Raw genomic sequence first — 24,350 nt, 5'->3', positions numbered from 1 at the left:
AGCCCCTACAACTGAGGCTGCCTTCCGTCAGCTCAGGCCCTCAGTTGTGACAGTAAGCACTGACCTAATGAATCCAGCCGGAGACCAGGATCAAGCGGCCAGGCCGATGCAAGAACTGGCAGCCCGACTAGAACATCAGGAGGCTGCACAGGGCCACATCATCCGCTGTCTCCAGGATCTCTCTACTCGGCTGGATGGGATTCAGACAACTCTCCGTGGATCAGGCGCATCTGGTGCGTCAACCACAGTGACTCCAGCTATAACCCCACCCACCTTACCCATTTCTGCTCCACGTCTTCATCTTCCAACGCCAGCAAAATTTGACGGATCTCCAAGATTCTGCAGGGGATTTCTCAACCAGTGTGAGATTCAGTTTGAGCTACAACCTGGCAATTTTCCCAGTGACCGTACAAAAATTGCCTACATCATCTCTCTTCTCAGTGGCTCCGCCCTTGACTGGGCATCACCGTTATGGGAGAGGTCCGACACCCTGCTATCTTTTTACACTGCATTCGTGTCAACATTCAGGCGCATCTTCGACGAGCCAGGCCGGGTAACCTCAGCTTCATCCGAGATTCTCCGTTTACGCCAGGGGTCACGTACTGTAGGACAATATCTGATACAGTTCCAGATCCTGGCATCCGAACTGGCATGGAACGACGAGGCCATGTATGCTGCATTCTGGCATGGCTTATCTGAGCTTATTAAAGATGAGTTAGCTACCAGAGACTTACCTTCTAAGTTAGATGAGCTAATCTCACTCTGCACGAAAGTTGATTTACGTTTCAGAGAGAGAGCAACTGAGCGTGGAAGATCATCTGCTCCAAAATCCTCTGCTCCTCCTCCTCGTCAACTGTCACCATCTAAAGATGAGCCCATGCAACTTGGCCGTTCCCGTTTAACTCCTGCTGAGCGCCGAAGACGTCTCTCCGAGTTTCTCTGTCTCTATTGTGCAGCTCCGTCTCACACCATTAATGCCTGTCCCAAACGTCCGGGAAACTCCAAATCCTAGCTCGCCAAGGAGAGGGCCGGCTAGGAGTAATGATCTCCTCTCCATCTCCTCAAGATTGTAATCTCCCAGTCTCGCTTCAAGTTGCTCAACGTTATCGGAACGTCATTGCCCTCCTTGATTCCGGAGCAGCTGGGAACTTTATTACCGAAGCCTATGTTAAACGGTGGTCCCTACCCACCGAGAGACTTCCTTCGTCCATTTCTTTAACTGCCGTGGATGGCAGCAAAATTTTTGAAGCAGTTATTTCTTTAAGGACTCTACCAGTTCGTCTGAGAGTGGGAGTTCTTCATTCCGAACTTATTTCTTTTTTAGTGATTCCAAGAGCCACACATCCTGTGGTCCTGGGCCTTCCATGGCTCCGTCTTCACAATCCTACAATTGATTGGACGACTACGCAAATCCTGGCATGGGGTTCCTCCTGTGCTGAGACATGTTTGTTTAAAGTATTGCCTGTCTGTTCTTCCTCCCCCAGGTCGTCTGATGTTCCACCTCCTCCATATCAAGATTTCACGGATGTGTTCAGTAAAGCTTCTGCTGATATCCTTCCTCCTCATAGAGAATGGGACTGTCCGATTGATCTCGTTCCAGGGAAGGTTCCACCTCGAGGCCGAACTTATCCGTTGTCTCTGCCTGAGACGCATTCTATGGAGGAATATATTAAAGAGAACCTAGCAAAGGGGTTCATTCGACCTTCTTCTTCTCCAGCCGGCGCAGGCTTCTTTTTTGTAAAAAAGAAAGATGGTGGTCTGCGGCCGTGCATCGACTACAGAGGTTTGAACGACATTACCATCAAGAACCGTTATCCTTTACCCCTGATTACTGAGCTCTTTGACAGAGTTAGCGGAGCTACCATCTTTACAAAGCTGGACTTGCGAGGTGCATACAATCTCATCCGGATCCGTGAGGGTGACGAGTGGAAGACCGCCTTTAACACCCGTGACGGACATTATGAGTACCTCGTCATGCCCTTCGGATTGAGCAATGCTCCAGCTGTCTTCCAGCATTTTGTCAATGAGATCTTCAGAGACATTTTATACCGTCATGTCGTGGTCTATCTAGACGATATCCTCATTTTTGCCAACGATTTAGAGGAACATCGTTTCTGGGTTAAAGAGGTTCTGTCCCGTCTCCGTGTCAATCATCTCTATTGCAAATTAGAAAAATGCGTCTTTGAAGTCAAGTCCATTCCGTTTCTAGGGTACATTGTGTCCGGTTCCGGACTAGAGATGGATCCTGAGAAACTACAAGCAATCCAAAATTGGCCGGTACCCTTAACCCTCAAAGGGGTCCAGAGGTTCTTAGGGTTCGCCAACTATTACCGAAAGTTTATACGAGACTTTTCCACCATTGTGGCGCCTATTACTGCTTTCACTAAGAAGGGTGCTAACCCGTCCAAGTGGTCTGAAGAAGCCATGCAAGCATTTCATCTTTTAAAACAAAGGTTCATCTCTGCGCCTGTTCTGAAACAGCCTGACATCGACTCTCCTTTCATCTTAGAGGTGGATGCCTCCTCCGTTGGAGTAGGAGCGGTGTTATCTCAGAGGGCTAAAGATGGCCATTTACACCCTTGCAGTTTCTTCTCCCGGAAGTTCTCCCCAGCTGAGCGCAACTATGCCATTGGCGACCAGGAGTTGCTAGCCATCAAGCTCGCTCTAGAAGAGTGGAGGTATCTGTTGGAGGGAGCTTCTCATTCAATCACCATACTTACAGACCACAAGAACCTTTTATACCTGAAGGGCGCACAATGTCTCAACCCTCGTCAGGCCAGATGGGCACTTTTCTTTTCCAGGTTCGACTTTAAACTCCAGTTCTGTCCGGGCTCTCAGAATCGCAAGGCCGATGCCCTTTACCGCTCATGGGAGCAAGAAAATGAGTCAGAGTCTTCAGACAAGCATCCTATTATAAATCCGTTGGCATTCTCCACGGTAGGGATGGACTCTACGCCCCCATCAGGGAAAAGTTTTGTGAAGCCGATGCTAAGGAAGAAGCTCATGCATTGGGCCCATGCTTCCCGTTTTGCCGGACATACAGGTATCCAAAAAACCCTGGAGTTTATCTCTAGGTCCTATTGGTGGCCAACTCTGAAAAAGGACGTCTTGGAGTTTATTGCATCTTGCCCAAAGTGTGCCCAACATAAAGTATCCCGCCAGTCGCCTGCGGGGCAACTGGTTCCACTATCCGTTCCCCGTCGACCATGGACCCACTTGTCGATGGATTTCATTACAGACTTACCCATGTGCAACAAGTTCAATACCATCTGGGTGGTAGTTGACCGGTTCACCAAGATGGCACACTTCATTCCTCTCACCGGTCTTCCGTCAGCTTCCAAGTTGGCTCAAGTATTCCTACAAGAGATCTTCCGACTCCACGGTCTTCCTGAAGAAATTATCTCAGATCGAGGAGTTCAATTCACAGCCAAATTCTGGCGAAGTTTATGTCAAGTCCTCCAAGTCAAGCTAAAGTTTTCCACGGCTTACCATCCTCAGACCAATGGTCAAACCGAGAGGGTGAATCAGGACTTGGAGGCCTTCCTCCGCATCTATGTGTCCTCCTCTCAAGATGACTGGGTTCAATTACTTCCCTGGGCCGAGTTCTGTCATAACAACCAGTATCATTCTTCATCTGCTTCAACACCATTCTTCACTAACTTTGGATTCCACCCTAAAGTCCCTGAGTTCCAACCGCTTCCAGCAACTTCTGTTCCCGCAGTGGATATCACCTTGCATCAGTTTGCCAATATCTGGAAGAGCGTACGATCAGCTCTGCTCAAGGCATCGTTCAGGTACAAGAAGTTTGCGGATAAGAAGCGTCGAGCAGTTCCTGCTCTCAAGGTGGGTGATCGGGTATGGTTATCCACGAAGAATTTGAGGTTAAGAGTTCCCAGTATGAAGTTTGCACCTCGCTATATCGGTCCTTTCAAGATTGAACAAGTCATCAATCCTGTTGCTTACAGACTCCAGTTGCCTCCCTTCTTAAAAATACCCAGGACATTCCATGTTTCCCTGTTGAAACCGCTGATCTTGAATCGGTTTCATTCCTCACTTCCTCCAACTCCGAAAGTCCAAACTCAACGAGGCGTTGAGTATGAAGTGGCCAAGATCCTGGACTCACGTCACCGTTACGGTCAACTACAATATCTTATTGACTGGAAGGGTTATGGTCCTGAGGAACGTTCATGGACCAATGCTTCTGATGTCCATGCTCCTGCCTTGGTCCGGAGATTCCATTCCAAGTTTCCTCAAAAGCCAAAGAAGTGTCCTGGGGCCACTCCTAAAGGGGGGGGTGCTGTCACGATCCGGGTATCTGGACGCCATTTCTTACCCATCAGATGCCTCCTAAGGCTGGCTCAGCGCTCCAGGACCGGATCCCATCTGTTATCCTGATGTGTACATTCCTGTATCCTCTCCTGTCACTCTGGGACGCTGTCACAGTAAACGCCATATTACACCTGGCATGGCGTCTCCCGCGGCCTCCGCCGCCGTCCCTGAACTTCTGCATGCAGAGTGTCTGAGTGGCGATTACGTCAGCCGCGGCCTCCGCTGTGTCCGCGTGGTTGGATGTGCATCTGTCAGCCTGGCGCCTCCTGTCTCCGGTGGCCGGCGCCGCCATTACTGTTTTCATTACCACATGGATTACAAACCAAACTTCCCTCCAAGTGTCTGCATGGGCGCAGCCATCTTGGATTCTGTCAGCTGATCATTTCCACCAATCTGTTCTCAGAATTGATAATCTGCATAATTGCCTAGCCAATCCCTTCCTTGCTGCAGGTATAAATACACTGTGCATGAGCAAGGAAGGCGTCAGTGCTTTGGTTGTCAAACCTAGTTCCTGTTTGTCTCTCTCCTGTGATTGTCTTCCAGGTTCCAGCTCCTGTCTCAAGACTTCCACCATAGAGACCCGCACCAGCATTCCACCTGCGGTGTAGCCTGACTCTCCAATTCATTGTGGATTCATCTGTTTCCAGCTACAACATTACCTGCTTCCAGCTCAGCTTCCAGCAGAGTACAGCTTTCCTTAAAGGGCCGGTGTCCTTTCTACACTTCACCACTCTCCACCGGTATTATTATTTCTCCGCTCTCAAGTTCTACATTTCAGTTCATATTTCATCGCTCCCAAGTTCATTTATTATTTAACTGGTTCCAGCCAGTATCCACTCCGTGCTAACAACAGTCTGGTTCCAGCCAGTATCCACAGCAGCTGTTTTATCTTCAGCAACCCAGCTTTTCCTGGAACACCAGCTGGCACAATCCTGGGTTATCTCCATTGCTACAGTCGGGTCTGGTAAGGACTTTCCATCTAGAAGATCATAAGAACTATCTCACACTACCAGTGCCCTGTGGCTCCTGCCATCCTGTAGTACCCAGGAACTGTATTTATTCTTTGCTGACTTTTACGTTTTCTTTTACTGCTGCTGTGTTGCGGAGTTGTCATAATAAACATCATTGACTTTTATCCAAGTTGTCGTGGTCACGCCTTCGGGCAGTTATTATTCATGTTACTTACATGTCCAGGGGTCTGATACAACCTCCCAGGTTCCGGTACATCTCAGCCCCTACAACTGAGGCTGCCTTCCGTCAGCTCAGGCCCTCAGTTGTGACACTTCCTTTGGATGCTGGGTTCTTGTGCCCGCTACAGTGCATCCTCTCCCATAAGGAACTGCTTTAGGACATCCCCAATGTCATTCCCTGTGGAGCCCAGTGTACCCCGCCGCAGAAAACGGGATTTATGGTAAGAACTTACCGTTGTTAAATCTCTTTCTGCGAGGTACACTGGGCTCCACAGGGCTCCCACCCTGACGCACTTAGCTTCTTTCGACTGGCATGGCATTACCTGCTGACACTTTCTCCTTTCGTGAGAGTGTGGTGTATGTGGCTACTAAAAGTTGTCGTCTCTTTTGCTTGCTACTGCATTGGACTGGTTAACAAAAACTGAGCTCCTGTGCACGGAGGCGGGGTTATAGAGGAGGCGGCGCTATGCATTCTGGGAAGAAGGTCAAAGCTTTGAGCCTGTTGGTTCCTCGGATCAAGATCCTTCTCTACACAACAATGTCATTCCCTGTGGAGCCCTGTGTACCTCGCAGAAAGAGATTTAACAACGGTAAGTTCTTACCATAAATCTCGTTTTTCATGGCTTAGTAAGTGCTTATCACGCCTCAGCACCATAGCTGGCTTTGGTGGTAGCTTTATTGGGAAAAGAAGAAGGCCTGATTTCTCCAAGGCCAGGCTTTAATGCATTTCAGATAAGCAATAATAATTACTTTTTTATTCATTAAAAATGCTGCAAAAAGTGGTTATTACTACTTGATACCTGTCCCTTAGTTTTACAATAACTAAAGATGTATCACTGGTTAATTTTTATGTCACCAACATTTTAATTTTTTATGATAACTAAATTAAGGTCTCATAACGCTTACTTATTATACTAATTTCTATTATTATTAACATGATTATAATTCTTAAATAAATAATTAATAAAAGATATACTATATAAGCAAATTGGTTATGCAAATGGTTTAAAATGTAGACTTTAATATACATTCAAAACAATTGTTTTTATTTACATAACAAATACGGTACAAATATATTTTTCTGAACAAGAAGAGGTCAGACGTGTTTTTCCTAAAGTCATTTTTAACCTTCCTAACAAAAATGTTTATGACATTTCATTGTTATTGAGGCTGCATAGGTGAAACATTTCCAGAGGATAGGGAGTATGAAAATAAATCTATTTATCATGAATCATAAACTGACTGCTTTAGAGGACATTTTGAAAACATTCTGTGTACATTGCAAATTCATCTTTATCAGCCTCATCCCAATTTGTACTATACTCCTCAATTGTCACAAAAGAGCTGAGTTTCACGAAGCAAGGTTTTTAGATCCAGAATTTTAAAGTGATGCAAGAGTACACTTGTATAGTATTTGTCTGATTTTGCAGAGCAGTGCAAAAACAATATTTCATTTTGCAGAGTGTATTTCTTGAAATTAAGTACTGGGGTTGTGACGGTGCGCCTCTGGCAGACATCCCTTGTTGTGCAGGTGGACAGTGGTGCTAAGCAGTGCCGTCATGAGGCGGGTGCGAGGGGTGCGGCCCGCACCCTGGTGTCACCCTTCAAAGGGGTGACACCAAAAAGAGCTGCACACCCGCACCCTCATCCACTTCTACATCTGCAGCGGTACCCACACGCACCAAGCCCCGGCACGCCCGCCGACTTCATAAGCCTGCCTGTGCAGGACGACGAGGCCGGGTCCGTACTGCGGTCTGCGGCTGCCGCAAGCTCTGCACAGATGAAGGGTGCTGTACGTCACTACCCGTGATGTCATCGCGCACGCCGGCACCGCAGCCATTCTGGAAGGGAGAAAGGGAGGAGAGGCAGTGTGCAACATTACCGGAGGGGGAAGACCTGGCTGTACTGCTGTGAAAAGACTGCGGACCTCAGTGACTGCTACTTCTTTGGCTGGCTGTGAGCTATTTCAGCTGCCAGAGGGTGTGTTTTTAGTCTGTTACAATTTACAGTATACTATTACAGTATAACCCAGTGTTATTTTTGTTTAAAAAATGTTTTTTGACTAAATTAACAAAATATGTATTATATATATATATATATATATATATATATATATTACATATTTTATTAAATTAGTCAAAAAATGTTTTAAACAAAAATAACACTGGATTATACTGTAACAGTATACTGTAAATTGTAACATTAGACCAAAAACACACCCTCTGGCAGCTGAAACAGCTCATATATATATATATATATACACACAATGTTTGAAGTGGGTCGGTACACACTGGTGTGGCATACCGCCACTTCAAGCACTGACTGAGACCATCGCCGCTGCAGTATTTCAAATTCAGCGCTACTGAACCGGTAGCCAATCAGGGGCGGCTGATTGGCTGCTGATTGGCTGCCGGTCTGTGTCAGATTTGATATAATGGCGGTAAATAGGCGGACCAGAACCATGCCAAAGGACACCATCATTGCCCGCTGTCTCCTTCGTACACACGCCCACAGCCTCCTGCTCAGCACCGCCGCCTCCCACAGCACAGCCTCCTCCGCACCGCTGCTTACAGCCTCCTCATCCGCCACCACCGCCGACCTCAGCCTACTCTGCACCGCTGCTGACCACAACCTCCTCCTCCACGACGCCAATCACAGCCTCCTCCACACCTCCACTGCTGATTAGGTAATTTTATACTGTTGCCTTTCTCTCTCTCTTCTGTATGTCGTTGCTGTCTCTCTCTCTGTCACTATCCCTGTCCCTATGTCCCTGCTGTCACTCTCCCTGTCCCTCTGTCACTCTCCCTGTCCCTCTGTCACTCGCCCTGTCCCTCTGTCACTCTCTCTGTCCCTGAATTGCGGCTCATACTGTGTGGCATAATGTGAATTTGGCTCATTCCATGTGGCATAATGTGAATTTGGCTCATTCCATGTGAATTTTGGTTCATAATGTGTGGAAAAATGTGAATTTCGCCTCATTCCTTGTGAATGGCTTATTCCATGTGGCATAATTTGAATTTTGGCTCATACTTCGCCTCAGGCAGGTGAAGCAAAATCCCTGAAAACGTCCCAGTTTTTATCCAAAAACAGGGCTGTTGAAAACACACTGGTTTCACTGTGACTGAACCTGTGCGTTTTTGGGAGAAAATGTACTTTTTATACTTCAGGTGACCTAATTGGATAGCCCCCCCAAAAATACAGTATCAAAGAAGCCGTGTTGATAACCCCACAATGCTGCGTCGCATCCCCGTGAACTCCTCTGCCTATCAAATCAGGCAGAGGCGTTTACATAAGTTGGATGCGATTGCATCTTACTTTGTGAGCACGCACGGTATGGTCCGTGTGGGGGGGTGACACCATCAGTTATCACACCGGGTGACACCAACCCTAGTGACGCCTCTGGTGCTAAGAAGGCAGTGGGGATCAGCATACCTCCCAACATCTGGAGGCTTCAACTCGGGACTCAGTGCCAAAAAGGGGGTATGGCTTTGCGTGAATGACGCAATCACAATGTCTGTTCATAGATGCTCTGCTCTGAACTGAGCAGAGCAGCGAGTGGTAGGGAGTCTCCCAACTGCATCCCCTGCAGCCGATGGAAGGGACAGCGGGACAGACCCAAAAACATTGGACTGTCCCACGAAAATCGGGACAGTTGGGAGGAATGGGATCAGTTACTTTTTACCCTGGCCCAGACCTGATGGAGGGGCCCAGCCAGAGGCGGATTTAGACCTCATGGGGCTCTAAGCAAGACACAGATTTGGAGCCCACCTTCCTCAAACAATCCATAACACTATATTTTTGTTCCTGTTTTATTCCCCTTACATTATTTGTAATTTTTCCTCCTTATAGTCAACGTTTTAAACATTACTGACATTACAAACGCACCATGGATGAGACTCCACAGTATTACCCAGGTGCTGAAGATATTAAAAGGAGGTAGCTCTGTCTACGGTGTAGTTTATCTCTGAAGACAATGGTTGAGGATAGGGATACAGACATGCTACAAGCAATGTAACCTGCTTGGAACAAGACGGCCGTCTGCACAATTCCTACCGGATACTTGCTGGGAAAGTCAGAGTATTTACAGTATCTCTCCTCCTATTTTTATAACTGACCACAGGTGATACCATTAAAACTGGATGGATGCAGCATAGACATAAAGAGAGGAGAAATTTGCAATGTGATGGTTCTTTCAGCCTTGCTTACACACACACACACACACACACACACACACACACACACACACACACACACACACCAGCAACAGTTTGCTAAATATACTGTAGCACACAAATCACAGAAACACTTGTCACCCATTGTGTGCTGAGCTATATATAAATTGTGCAAGGAGTCAGGAACCTCTATAGTATAACCCCCTTATTACTCTCCATTAATTTTTTAATAATTTTGATGTTTATTCTGTACTATAAAATATTAATGTCCTCTGCTCCACTAAGGGGCTAATTCAGACTGGGGCGATTGCAGTCTGAACTCTATTGTGGAGTGCGCACGCACAGCGGCCACACTGCGAGTGCACACCCCGGGAGCCCAGTAAGATGCTATAAGCATCTCTGGGCTGCGTTCGCCTCTGCGTTGGCAGGGCGTGGTCCGGACAACGGAGGTGTGTCTGGACTGTTGGGGGGGGCGGGCTGTGGTGGCTGCGTGACGCAGCCACTGTGACCCGGGACGCGGCAGGTAGCGGCCCGCCAGCGCGTAGGAGCTGTACTGACAGGGAGCTACTCACCAGGTGCAAAAGCATTGCCGCCGTGCAATGCTTTTGCACCTGTACGGGGGGGGGGCCTGACATGCGGGGTGGACTAGTCCTGTGCTTGGTTCTCCTCCCATGTCAGAGTTAATCATCGTAGATGCGCTAATTTTAGCACATCTGCGATCAGATTTGAATGACCCCCTAAATTGCCAAACTTAAATCTGTGTTATGATGGCAATTAGCAATGAAGAATCTGTGCCAAGGAACAGGCAGTTTAGTCTATTCCACCAGTTTAGTCTAGTATCGGCTGCCACCATTCCCCACCTACCGCCAGGAACCAGTAATCTCTTGCAGGCGGACATCACGACCGGCCGCCACCGTTAGCACACCCCTTCTGCGCAACTACTGCCACAATTTAGCAACATCCTCCTAAGTGCGGATTCTGACGCTGCCATTCAGCTCCCCCCGGCAGCGCAACTCATCTTCGTTGGAGGACACAGAGTGGTGCACACTAGAGCCGGCAGCTGTCATGGGTGGACAGCAGTGGCGTAAAAAATTGTATATACATAATTTATATATTATGTATTTGGAGACGGGTGATTACATACTACATCCTCATACAGGTATTAAAATTTAAATTCAGCAGGTCCTTACCTGCACAAGTAAGTTTGTAATTTACTGTATAAAATGCCCATGTGGTCTATATTATATCCGAAAGACCACATGTCTTTTCAAAGAACGTATGTCCCAGCACAGAAGCGCCATCAAACAGATTTTGGAAGGCAAAAATATAGATCAGCCCGTAGCTAAACATTTTAAGTCGCACAATCACACGTTGGCAGCTTTGCGCTATAAGATATTAGAACAAGTCCCTTTATCTAAACGAGGGGGAGATAGACATAGAGTATTATTGCAGAAGGAGGCACGGTGGATACACCGGCTTAACACCGTGGCTCCATATGGTCTCAATGAAACTTTATCTCTGGTCAGTTTTTTGTGAGTTAGCGGCTAATATGATCCTTCGCACATGTAACTTCTTTATTCGGTTATAAATGCATTATGTGGATATGTATGAATTTCAACCAGTTACTATGGATTTTTGAGATTGTATTGTAAATATATTCTGGTTAGTTACTATGTGGAAACAATGCATTTTTAGTTACTGTGTTGCCATGTCGTCCTGTTACTATGGTGATGGTTTAATCACAATCCGGCATACGTCATCTCTTTGACAGCGCTGTCTCTAGATGATGACGAAACCGGAAGTCAGTCCGAACGGAGGACACTGCACGTGGTGGTCATAGTTATGTATAAAGGTAAGATTGTTCACTTTTGTAATTTGTTACTTCTGAAGACGGTTAATAAACCGAAACGTTAAGTACACAAGGAGGGGTCATCTCTTTACTTGTTTATTCAGAAACCCGGGAGTGCCGCCTGTTACAATATTCTACATTGCTGCAAACGCTGTGGAGGGCACCCGGTGAGTTGGTATTACCAAGTTATACAGAGTGCCGAACTCCATTGTCATATATATATATATATATATATATATATATATTCAGTGGCGTAAGTTTGTCCCAGTTGCCCGGAGGCAAGAAAAATATTGGTGCCCCCCATACATACACACATATATATATATATATATATATATATATATATTTGCTCCTGCATAGCAAGCCTGCAGATTCTAACTACTGTATATAAAGCTACTACAAAACCATTGCAACTAGGCAGATCTATGTAGGGGTCCAGCCACACACTACATAGATCTGCTCAGTCACTCACAATGCTGATTATTTCTCTGACAATTAATTTGCAAGTGACATATCCAGGATTAGAACCCACAACCTATTACACTGGAAAGATGCACCTTACTGATGGAGATATCTGCTCTTGCATAGGAAGTATGAGAATTCTAATTACAGTTTATGAAGTTACTTGTAATTGTCTGAGAAGTAACTTCATATAGTTAGAATTCTCATGCTTCCTTTATAGGGGCAAATAGCTTCATCAGTAAGGTATCTGCTTCCAGTGTATCTATAATAAAGAGGGTGTGATTTGTAAGATGTAGTGACTAGTGGGGAAGTCGGCTCCCGAAGAGATACCATCTGCTGTAATTTAACTGAACACATGTAACAGGAGGAGAGGTGCCCCCCTTCATAGCAGGAGCCTGGCGTCAGCTGACTCCGTTGCCTCCCAGAGTTCTGACTCTGTATATATATATATATATATATATATATATATATAGAGAGAGAGAGAGAGAGAGTGATTCTAACTATGACAATTATTTTGCAGTCGTCATACCCAGGATTGGAACCCACAACCTATTACACTGGAAGCAGACACCTTACTGATAGAGCGATTTGCTCCTGTATAGGAAGCATGATAATTCTAACTATATTAAGTTACTTTTCTGACAATTCTAAGTAACTTAATATAATTAGAATTCTCATGCTTCCTATACAGGAGCAAATAGCTCTATCAGTAAGGGGTCTGCTTCCAGTGTAATAGGTTGTAGGTTCTAATCCTGGGTATGACACTTGAAAAATGTATACCTAGAATAAAATGGAAGTGACTTTAAAGGTGCGGGGACTAATGGGGGAGTCGGCAACAGAAGAGATAGTGGCGGCTATCAATTAACTAATTAAATAGAGTAAAAGGTGCCCCCCTTCAGAGCGGAAGCCCGGCTTCAAACAAGGATCAGGAAGAGAAAGAAAAAAGAAAGATCTTGGAATCCCATTCATATCAAAGTACAACAGCCAATATAGAGAGTTGGAGAAAATCATTATGAAATACTGGAATATTTTACTTAAGGATTTAGTAATTACCAAGTATTTACAAAAGAAACCAACCTTTATATATTGGAAGGCCGATAATGTGAAAAAACAGGATTGTAAAAAGTGCCACGAGGAAAGATACCAAAGGGAACGTGAAGTCAAAGGGGTTCTATTGTTGTGGGTCTTATGCCATGTGTAGAAATTGTAAAAGTGACAACAACAAAATTACAAGCTACAGGGCAAATAAGAAAAATGAAGACTTTGAACTATATACTTTATCACGTCACAGTAAAAATATAGTCTTTAAGAGTGCTCATGTGGAAAGCAATATGTGTGGAGAACCAGCAATAGATTAAAGGAAAGACTGTCGGAACATCTAAGGAACATACGGAAAGGACTGGTAACCCACAGTGTGTCCGCACATTTCAAGGATGTCCATAACTGTAGAACTTCTGACCTAACATCGTTTTGTGGCATTAGACCAGTTAAGAGCCACTGGAGGAAGGAAAATGTAGAGGAGATGCTAGCCAAAACTGAAATGCGAAGCATCTTCTCCTTTGGCACTTTACATCCGGGAGGTCTCAACTTAGATTTTGAGACCAAATGGTTTCTGTAATTAGGGTCCCATTTTGCCTCACTTCATCTTGTCTAGCCCTTGGGTTCTAAAAAAGAGTTACTTGGATACATAACTGTTATAATACATATGTATCCCTAGATATTTTTTCTACAGTATTTGTATATCAATTGTTGAGAAATTATTCAGTTTATTGAGCTACATTAAATATCAGTGATTTTAAATATTTTAATGAAGCAGTACTCTCCTAATGTAGTAATGGATAGTCCATTTTTAAAAAAAGTATTTTTTAATTTTATTGTTGGAAATGAGTACTTTTAGAGACAGCTGTGGAACACAGGGCAATAGGAAGGAGAGGTCCGTGCGTTCCATTTAGCTGATGTTGTGCCTGGGAAAAGAAGTTTTAGACCCACCACCAGGACCGGACTCTTCCGTGCATGAGATGGGATGAGCCGCTTCCGGCGGAAGCATGCATGTGTTCCAGGGAGGGTGGAGCACGCGCCGCTGATCAGCTGGATGTAGACATGAGTCTGCTTCCGGCGGAAGCAGTGTGCATTCCAAGAGAGCTGAAACACATACCACAATTAGGCTTTTATACGAATTTAATAATGTTTTATGTAATGAATTTGAGGTATGTAAAAGACCCATTTTAATAGAAATTATGCTTATAACTTATACTATTTATAAGCCGGTTTTAAACATGTGTGATGTAAATTAGAAAATGTAACACCGGATCCCTCCCCTTCCTAAGGAGGGACTGAGAAGGGTATAAATAGGCACTTCCGCAGCCCTCTCCTCACACCCTGAGGAAGACATAATTGTTGAATCGCATTGATGGAGAGTGCTGTGAAAGTTTTGAAAGTACCCGAACTCTGAATTTGCACCAGTGTTTACGGCCTTGAGGGCGTATTACGTATTCTTTGGTTTATAACATCTACTCAATTCATGATTTAGGAGTACACACAGCATTTAAATGATTTATTGTTGTTATCATCAATAAAAACTCTGGAGAAGTATTTCTGTTATTCAAACATCCTCCTTTTTTTCCTTTTTCTGAAATGAACCCAAAAATTTTTGGGATTGAAAGTGAAAGGGAGAAAAAAGGAGGAAGAGGGACGATGAAACGATACCTTAATGTGAAAGACATTGTATTGACAACAGTAAGTTGGGTACGTCCAATGTGGGTAATTCCAAGTTGATCGCTGCAGGAATTTTGTTTGCAGTTGGGCAAAACCATGTGCACTGCAGGGAGGGCAGATATAACATTTGCAGAGAGAGTTAGATTTGGGTGGGTTATTTTGTTTCTGTGCATGGTAAATACTGGCTGCTTTATTTTTACAATGCAGTTTAGATTTCAGTTTGATTACACCCCACCCAAATCTAACTCTCTCTGCACATGTTATATCTGTCCCCCCTGCAGTGCACATGGTTTTGCCCAACTGCTAACAAATGTGCTGCTACGATCAACTCAGAATCAGGCCCAATATCTGTCGACCTTCTTTGTATTGGTGTAAACTAGATACCCTTACGAGATTGAAACCACCCTGCTAGCAGTAAGTTGGGTATGCGCTATTATCGCGACCCCATATATAATTCACTGTGGTGGCCCTGTTGACACCTGTTTGAAGTGGAATTTTGGGAAAAGAAACCTTTATGGGACAGATCAACCCCTCTCAGATGTGAGTAGGGTACGCATCCTCTATATGAGCAATAGATGACGGATACACCCAGTTGGATTCATCACGGTGGTGGAATAAGGGAAAAACACCACTAGCAAACTTCACTACAATATTTGTTCCTTCTTTTCTTTTACATTCTTTCCAATTGGGAGATCGATCCACGTGGGATCAAGACTTAAAGTCATCACGAGGAGTCCGTTACTGCCCTATCATTAAAGTGGTCGGCACTCCCAGGACTAAATAACCTCACATGAACATTGATCCTCATTTTGTATGGTGACTTTATATTTCGTCTATAGTGAGCGCTAATTCTGATTGTGTTTACTTTGCTGTATTTGGAGCAAAACTAAGGAATTGGAGCCAGTAACAAGGAATAATACATAGAGACTTCAGGCGCACACAGGGTCGGATACTCAACCTGTATATATATATATATACATATATATAGTTGACACCCTCCGTGAGAAGAGAGAATATAATGTGGGTAAGGCATACCCCCGACTCACACTCTGTGATATACTGCTGTGTATATAAAGATTTATTTTCAACAATTTTATAAAGCACTGAATATCGTCAATGGGAGTATGAAGAGGTATGTGTAGTCGTACCCCAATCACTGGTTATCAAGATTTGTTTGAGGCTTATAAATCTTTTCCAGTAGTTTGTGGTATTCTCAAATATTTCTGTCCTTGTATACTCTAGCACAGATGCAGATTTTTTTTTAGTGTATAGATAGAATAGCACCCTTGGTGGAAAAAGCAATGTTGGATGTGAATCTGAGCGTACCCAAACTCACACTTTATAGTGTATAATCATCCACTAAAAGGTTTCTTTTACAGCACTGTATCAAGAGCACAGAGGGATTGTGTTGAGAATGGATCAGATAAGGATAGATGGGCATACCCCACTCACTCAATGTAGACGCTTTATAAATAACCAGGCAATTTCTGTAAAGGATAATTTCTGTAAAGAATAATCTAACGATAATTCGATAATTGGAAGCATATCTGGGTTTATTTATAATTCTTCAAACAATGTTCACTTCAATTGGCCCCAAAAAATTCAATCAAGTAATAATTGTAAATTCCAAGCACAAAGATGTTTATTAAAAAGTCTCCCCTGACACACACAGTAAAAAAACACAGGACAAGTAACAAAACAAAAATAAAGTTTGGTGTGACAAAGCAGTTCGTTTGTTAACCAATGGTCAACCAATGCAGACAAAAATACAAATAGGACTAGTATAAAAAAAACATTTGAAAAGCCCAGTAAGACAATAAAAGTATACTGTCAACTGAGTATCATACCTAGTTATAATTGAGGTGTAGAAAAGGCAGTTCCCACTCTTATCTGTTAACTCATTTCAGCCCAGATGTGGGCCTTTGAGTGGGAACAGTAATGCTCTTTAGAGGCAAACACAGGATTTAGCGGGGGATGGGGGGTTCCGTGTGTGTGTGTGTGTGTGTGTGTGTGTGTGTGTGTGTGTGTGTATATGTGCATGTATGTGTAATAGATTTTATATATATATATATATATATATACACACACAATCGTGTGACCGGCACTCCTGTTCCGATAGATAGATGCTCCCGGTGCCCTAATAAAAGTAAATGTAGACAAAGTGTAGAATGCGGCACTCAGGAGAAGAATAAGACGTGGACAAATTTCGTATCAATGTTTCAATCTTATTAGATTGTCTTCAGGATACAAGCATAACAAATAAATAGTGACTTACCCGAACTTTATACCCATCACAGTGTTCAAAACGGGATCGCGCCGTTCACCGCGCTGCGGCTCTGGCGGTGTCCCATTTAGATGACGTCATCGCGTATGAACGCGACGCACGTCCACCCGGCTAGTGTGTGTCTATCGTAACCATGACAACCCTGCAGTCCACAGTGCTGTAACAGAGAGATCGACAAATGATACAAAGTATAGCAATCCACATCAAATGAATATAACAAGATATGTATCAAAGACTGGATTGAACCTAACAAGAGAACAATTATGACTTATTGCATCTATAATTTAGTCGACAGAGCATTTCATTACCTAAATGCCTGGGTTGCATAACAGAATCTAAATTAAACTGCATGCTGATTATAAGGGGATAAAATACTTAGTAACATGATAGTGTAAGAATTTCATTAAGACCCCTGGGATAGATGACATCAAGACGATGAATCCATTAATTTTCTCGTTTGATTAACATCGCATCACGATCACCACCTCTTTTTAGAGGTGGAATGTGATCGATCATGCGATAACGCAAACTTGGAAGCGTGTGTCTAGCTTCTTGAAAATGGCGAGCAACGGGTTGTTCACTATAGCCATTTTCAATGGCTGCCTTAATCGATGACCTGTGAGCAGCCATTATTTCTTTAAATTTGCGTTTAGTTTTCCCTATATAAGTGAGGCCACAGGGACATAGAATCTGGTAAATTACAAACATGCTGTCACAGGTGAGGTGATGTTGAATGCAATTTTTCTTTCCAGAGTGTGGGTGATTGAAAGAATCACTTTGAATCAAAAATTTGCAGGTAGTGCAAGAACACTTAAAGCACCCTGGTTTTTTCTTTAGAAAATTCTTAACTGAGGACTGTGTAGGTATAGAGGTAATATCAGATTTAACCAAATGATCGTGTAGGTTTTTAGCTCTGGAATAGCAAGGCATCAAAGATGTATTAGAAAGCTGTAAATCAGGGTCAGTAGTGACTACATGCCAATGCTCCTTAGAGATGCGATTAACAATGGGTGACATATGTGTATATCTATTAACCCATGGAAATTTCTTTGAAGTTGCTGTTGACACAATGTCTTTCTTTTTTAACAATAATGATCGATCTTGACTCAATGCTGACACTTTGGCATTCTGTAACAATTTAGATGAATAACCTCTCGTTAAAAATTTGATGATTAATTCATCAATTTGAGAGATAGCTGTCTCACGGCAGCTGTTGATACGTAATATGCGTATCATTTGTGAGTAGGGAAGGCCGCGTTTAAGACTGGCAGGATGATTACTCTGATATTGTAGGATCGTGTTCCTATCAGTATCTTTGGTAAATAGTATGGTAGTAATTTTTCTATCTACTATACCAATTTGAACATCTAGGAAGTGTATAGTGTCTTGACTCATGGTGGAGGAAAGTTTGACCGGCGTAGAAGATGCATTATTTGCTTCAATCAAGTCAACAAATTCACGCTGGGTCCCTGTCCAAATTAACAAAATATCATCTATATATCTAGTATAGAAAAATATCTTTGATGAAATAGATGAATCTGCAAAAAATAACTGGTCTTCAATCAAAAACATATATGCATTTGCATATGTAGGCGCCACTGAAGCGCCCATGGCACAACCTTGTTTTTGAAGAAAAAACATGTTGTTAAACATAAAAAAATTCTTTGTAAGTATAAACTCTAACATGAGAAGAAAAATATCAACATGTGCCAGGTCAAATTTACCTCCAGATAACAATAATTGTTTAATGGCCGTTAGGCCATCAGAGTGCGGTATAATAGTATATAGGCTAGAAACATCACCAGTGTATATATGTGATTGCCTAACAGCGACTAGTGCCCGCAGGCTACCGCAAGTAAAAAGTGACTGTTCCACAGTCTTAATTATCATTACCAGTTATTCCCTATGGGTTAATAGGTATTAAAGAGCATCTCAATATGCTGCCTCTTTGATCTGAATTTTACAACTCATTAGGGCTGTGAGTAATGGCAGCAGGGTTTGTTCTCACATGTATGCCGTTATTTTGCGGCTTACAATAAATTACTGAACATCGGATGCATGTACTTACAATCTACATGCATTAGGAGGGTCATTACATAATAAATGTGCCCTAAACACATTTATAAACCAATGTTACAACATCCTCATATCCTTCCATTATTAGAAGACCAGTCATTTATTGTAAGCCGCAAAATAACGGCATACGTGAGAACACACCCTGCTGCCATTACTCACAGCCCTAATGAGTTGTAAAATTCAGATCAAAGAGGCAGCATATTGAGATGCTCTTTAATACCTATTAACCCATAGGGAATTACTGGTCATGATTACTTGCGGTTGCCTAACAGCGACTAGTGCCCGCAGGCTATCACATATATACACTGGTGCACTTATTACTAATACAAATGCACCACATATCTAAGTGAGACCTTCACATATATTATACATTGAGGGATTGAATCCCAGTGACTGTAACATAGCATCTGTTAGAACAAGTTCATGGTCAGTCGTGTCAGTACGGCACTGCGGTCTATAACTGTTTATTGAAGGATTTGTTGATACTGTTACATTTTTACATCAGCAATATTATATATCAGTAATGTTTTATACAATTTGTGTTATCAATACACAATAACAGATTTTGACAGGTCTATGATATATGTGCCATATGATAGTGTACTACATATAGCATGGAGCACGCAGAATTAATCAATTAATTACAAGCACGCATACATAGATAGTGTCTGTACGACTAGGGGGTATATGCAATTGCGGTCGAATTCCCGAAAATGTCGAAAAACTGGACTTTTTCACCCAAAAAAAAAATTCGACAATGCAATACAGTACTTTTTGTCACAAAAAACGGACTTTTCAAATTCGACTTTTTGAAATTCGACATTTGACAAATTCGACATTTCTGCAATGGTACAAATGCGGCTTTTCGACAAAAGTATATTAAATTGAAGAATGTAAATTCGACAACAGTGCTTTTTGACAGTAAATTCGTCATTTTCAATCCGCCTCGCTTTGCTGGCGGAATGTAATAAAAAATGTTAAAAACATGTTTTTTTGTGTGTTTTTTTTTATTGCTAATAGCATATCTATTTATATTAGAAGGGATTAGGTACTTGGTTTGTCTATTTAGGAGGCACAAGTATTATTTATATATTTTTTAAAATATATATATTTTTTAATGGAATGAGTTAAAAACCCGAAAAAAAATTGCGTGGGGTCCCCCCTCCTAAGCATAACCAGCCTCGGGCTCTTTGAGCCGGTCCTGGTTGCCAAAATACGGGGGAAAAAATGACAGGGGATCCCCCGTATTTTAACAACCAGCACCGGGCTCTGCGCCTGGTCCTGGTGCAAAAAATACGGGGGACAAAAAGAGTAGGGGTCCCCCGTATTTTTTGTACCAGCACCGGGCTCCACTAGCTGGACAGATAATGCCACAGACGGGGGACACTTTTATACCGCTCCCTGCGGCCGTGGCATTAAATACCCAACTAGTCACCCCTGGCTGGGGTACCCTGGAGGAGTGGGGACCCCTTCAATCAAGGGGTCCCCCCCCTCCAGCCACCCAAGGGCCAGGGGTGAAGCCCGAGGCTGTCCCCCCCATCCAAGAGCTGCGGATGGGGGGCTGATAGCCTTGAGTAAAATGAAAGAATATTGTTTTTTTTGCAGAAGAACTACAAGTCCCAGCAAGCCTCCCCTGCAAGCTGGTACTTGGAGAACCACAAGTACCAGCATGTGGGGGGAAACGGGCCCTGTAGTTCTACTGCAAAAAAAATACCCAAATAAAAACAGGACACGCACACCTTGAAAGTACAACTTTAGTACACATACACACCCCTACACACACCCCTACACACACACACACACACACACACACACACACACACACACACACAGACAACCAACCCACCACCACGTGTAACTCTGTGAGAAGGCTGACAATGCCATCAGCCAGTACCAGCTAACGGGCTATTTCCACTCATGGGTGTCCACGACACCCATAGAGCGGGAATAGAACCTGTGGCCAGCACAGCGGAGCCCACAAGGGGCTTTTTTACACTCACCCCCTGACGGCATTCTGGCGGCCGGGATCCTGGTGTCGGTATGCTGACCGTGCACCGGCCACGTAACCCCAACCCATGCATACTCAATGATAGTAAAGGGCTGGTAGCTGCTACAAAGCTTCTTTTCTAGACATTTAGCTGGGCTCAGGGGGTCATTCCGACCCGTTCGCACGCTGCGGTTCATTGCAGCGGTGCGAATGGGTCAGAACTGTGTGTGTGCGGCGGCCGCATTGTGCAGGCGCGTCATTGCCCGGTGACGGCAGTCTCCAGGCAGTGACGCCACGTACGAAGAAAGCGGTCGCAGTGGCAACTGCAAGAAGATTGTCAGGAGGAAGGCGTTTTGGGGCGTCAACTCACCGTTTTCTGGAAGTGGAGATCCGAACGCAGGTGTGTCCAGGCGTTTGGGGGGCGGATGTCCGATGTCAATTCCAGGACCTTCATTGCTGGATCGATCGCACAGGGTAAGTAACTGCAGGGCTAGTATTGTTTTACACAAAACTTTTTTAGCATACCAGGCTGCACAAGTGATCACAGCCTTGCTATGCTAAAATTCACTCCCCCATAGGCGGCATCTAGTTGATCGCACGGGCTCCAAAAAGTTGCTACATGCGATCAACTCGGAATGACCCCTTTTGTTAGACATTTGGGCTACAGATGAAATGAAAAAGGAAATAACATTGATACATATGTAAAATCACACACATACATACTGTCACACATCTAAACACATACACGCACGCATACATTCACTCACATACATAGTCACACACCTGTATACATACATAGTTACACATACATACATACGTACGTACATACAGTGATACACAAGCACGCATACAGATATGTAGTGACACACCTATTCACATACAGTCACACACATGCACAACACATTCATACACACACATGTAGTAGTTGCACACACGTACAGTGCCCCTTCACTGTGTCACACTCACTATTTAGGCTGTGCTGTGCTGCTGCTCTTCTCCCCTCCTCTCTTCGATGGTGCTGGCTGGCCTGTCACTGTGAGGTTGGTTCTATATCGGAGTAGGAGAAGGGACCTTCTGACGTACCTAGGGGAGGAGACCCGTCACCAAGGGGAGGAGCTATGGCCAAACAAGGTACCCGAAAAGTACCCTCGCGGGCTTGCTTCGCTCGCCACCTAATTACTAAAGGTAATAGTTGGTGGCGTGGATACTAGAGCAACTGTACCGCTGGCGTAGATCCTCCCCCTTGTGTCGTGGCTCCTCCCCCTGACGGAAAAGGTCCCTTAGGCCACTTGGATCTAGCCTCAACCGTCACTGTGAGCACAGTGCCGTTTAGCTCTGCCCCTTTTTCGGACCTTAGGCTGCAGTCATTCATTTTTCCAGCTCAGCAGTGCAATAGTGCACTGCTGCGGTGATCAAAGGCAGCAGGGGGGTCTGGGGTAACTTGTTCCCTGTGCCCCCTCTTAGGGCACAACAGGTAGCACACGAATGTCCACATAGAAGAAACTGAAAGTAAACTACAGCTCCCGCAGTAAGGGCTTCTGGGAGCAGTAGTTTATTTTCAGTTTCATCACACGGCAGCCTTGTGCTCCTCCGACGAAGGGACCTGTGCGCATCGGGACTCGGAGGGGGTGTAAGCATTGCGGGGCCCCCTCCAATCCGGCGCCCAGGTCACATGCCCCCCTAGCCCCCCCTTAGTTACGGCTCTGGTCTATCTTTCAGTTTATGTAAAGTAAACAACAGACACTTTTGCATGACCTTTGGAATATAAATATGCCACAGGAGCCAATGAATGTTTAAATTTTAGGAAACATTTGATACATATCCCAACTTGGGAGAATAAATATCAAACATACAGATACAGTGACCTAGCTTTTTATTATTTTCATATTATTTTCATTTTCACTTTATTCACATTTTTCTTTATTTCACTTTCATATATTTCGCTTGCTATTAACTACAGATGAGCGGATTCGGTTCTCGGAGAACCGAAACCCCCGGAACTCCACGTGGTTTACACATGTCCGAGCCAGGCTCGGTTGTTCCCGCCTGACTTGGAAAACCCGAACGATGCAAAACATCCTCGTCCCGCTGTCGGAATATCGCGAGAGTCGGATTCCATATAAAGAACTGCGCGTTGCCGCCGTTTTCACTCGTGCATTGTAGAGGGTACAGAGAGGATGTGGCTACGTTCTCTCAGTGGCAAATCTCAATATCAGTGCTCAGTATCAGTGCTTATTGCTGCTCATTAATACTAGTACAGTGTCTCTCTTGTGCTGCATCTTGCTGCTGTAGGGTGCTGTGGTAGTAGTGTCCTGTGACTGTGTATCATTCATCATTATTCCAGTCACAGTGGTATCTGGGGGGTGACAATTCCAGAGTGCTTTTGTGCTGCTCAGTAATACTAGTAGTGTCTTGTGCTGCATCGTACTGCTCAGTGTCAGTTCTCCGTAGTATCATCAGTGCTCAGTATCATCAGTGCTCAGTATCAGTGCTCAGTATCATCAGTGCTCAGTATCATCAGTGCTCAGTATCATCAGTGATCAGTATCAGTGCTCAGTATCTTCAGTATCATCAGTATCATCAGTGATCAGTATCATCAGTGCTCAGTATCATCAGTGCTCAGTATCAGTGCTCAGTGTCTTGTGGTGCTCAGTAATACTACATTACTAATACATTACTAATACTAGTACAGTGTCTTGTGCTGCATCTTGCTGCTGTAGGGTGCTATGGTAGTGTCCTGTCACTGTGCATAGGTCATCATCATTCCAGTCACAGTGGTATCTGGTATCTATCTAGTGGTATCTAATTTCAGACATTACTGCCGTCTAATTCCAGATATATTACTGGCATATAATTCCACACATAAAAATATGGAGAACAAAAATTTGGAGGGTAAAATAGGGAAGATCAAGATCCACTTCCACCTAGTGCTGAAGCTGCTGCCACTAGTCATGGCAGAGACGATGAAATGCCATCAACGTCGTCTGCCAAGGCCGATGCCCAATGTCATAGTACAGAGCATGTAAAATCCAAAAAAACAAAAGTTCAGTAAAATGACCGAAAAATCTAAATTAAAAGCGTCTGAGGAGAAGCGTAAACTTGCCAATATGCCATTTGCGACACAGAGTGGCAAGGAACGGCTGAGGCCCTGGCCTATGTTCATGGCTAGTGGTTCAACTTCACATGAGGATGGAAGCACTCATCCTCCCGCTAGAAAAATGAAAAGCGTTAAGCTTGCAAAAGCACAGCAAAGAACTGTGCGTTCTTCTAAATCACAAATCTCCAA

Source organism: Pseudophryne corroboree, chromosome 1 (genome assembly GCF_028390025.1).
Source record: "Pseudophryne corroboree isolate aPseCor3 chromosome 1, aPseCor3.hap2, whole genome shotgun sequence".
NCBI lineage: Eukaryota > Metazoa > Chordata > Amphibia > Anura > Myobatrachidae > Pseudophryne > Pseudophryne corroboree.
The sequence above is the reverse complement of the archived record's forward strand: the minus strand, read 5'-3'. Positions refer to the sequence as shown.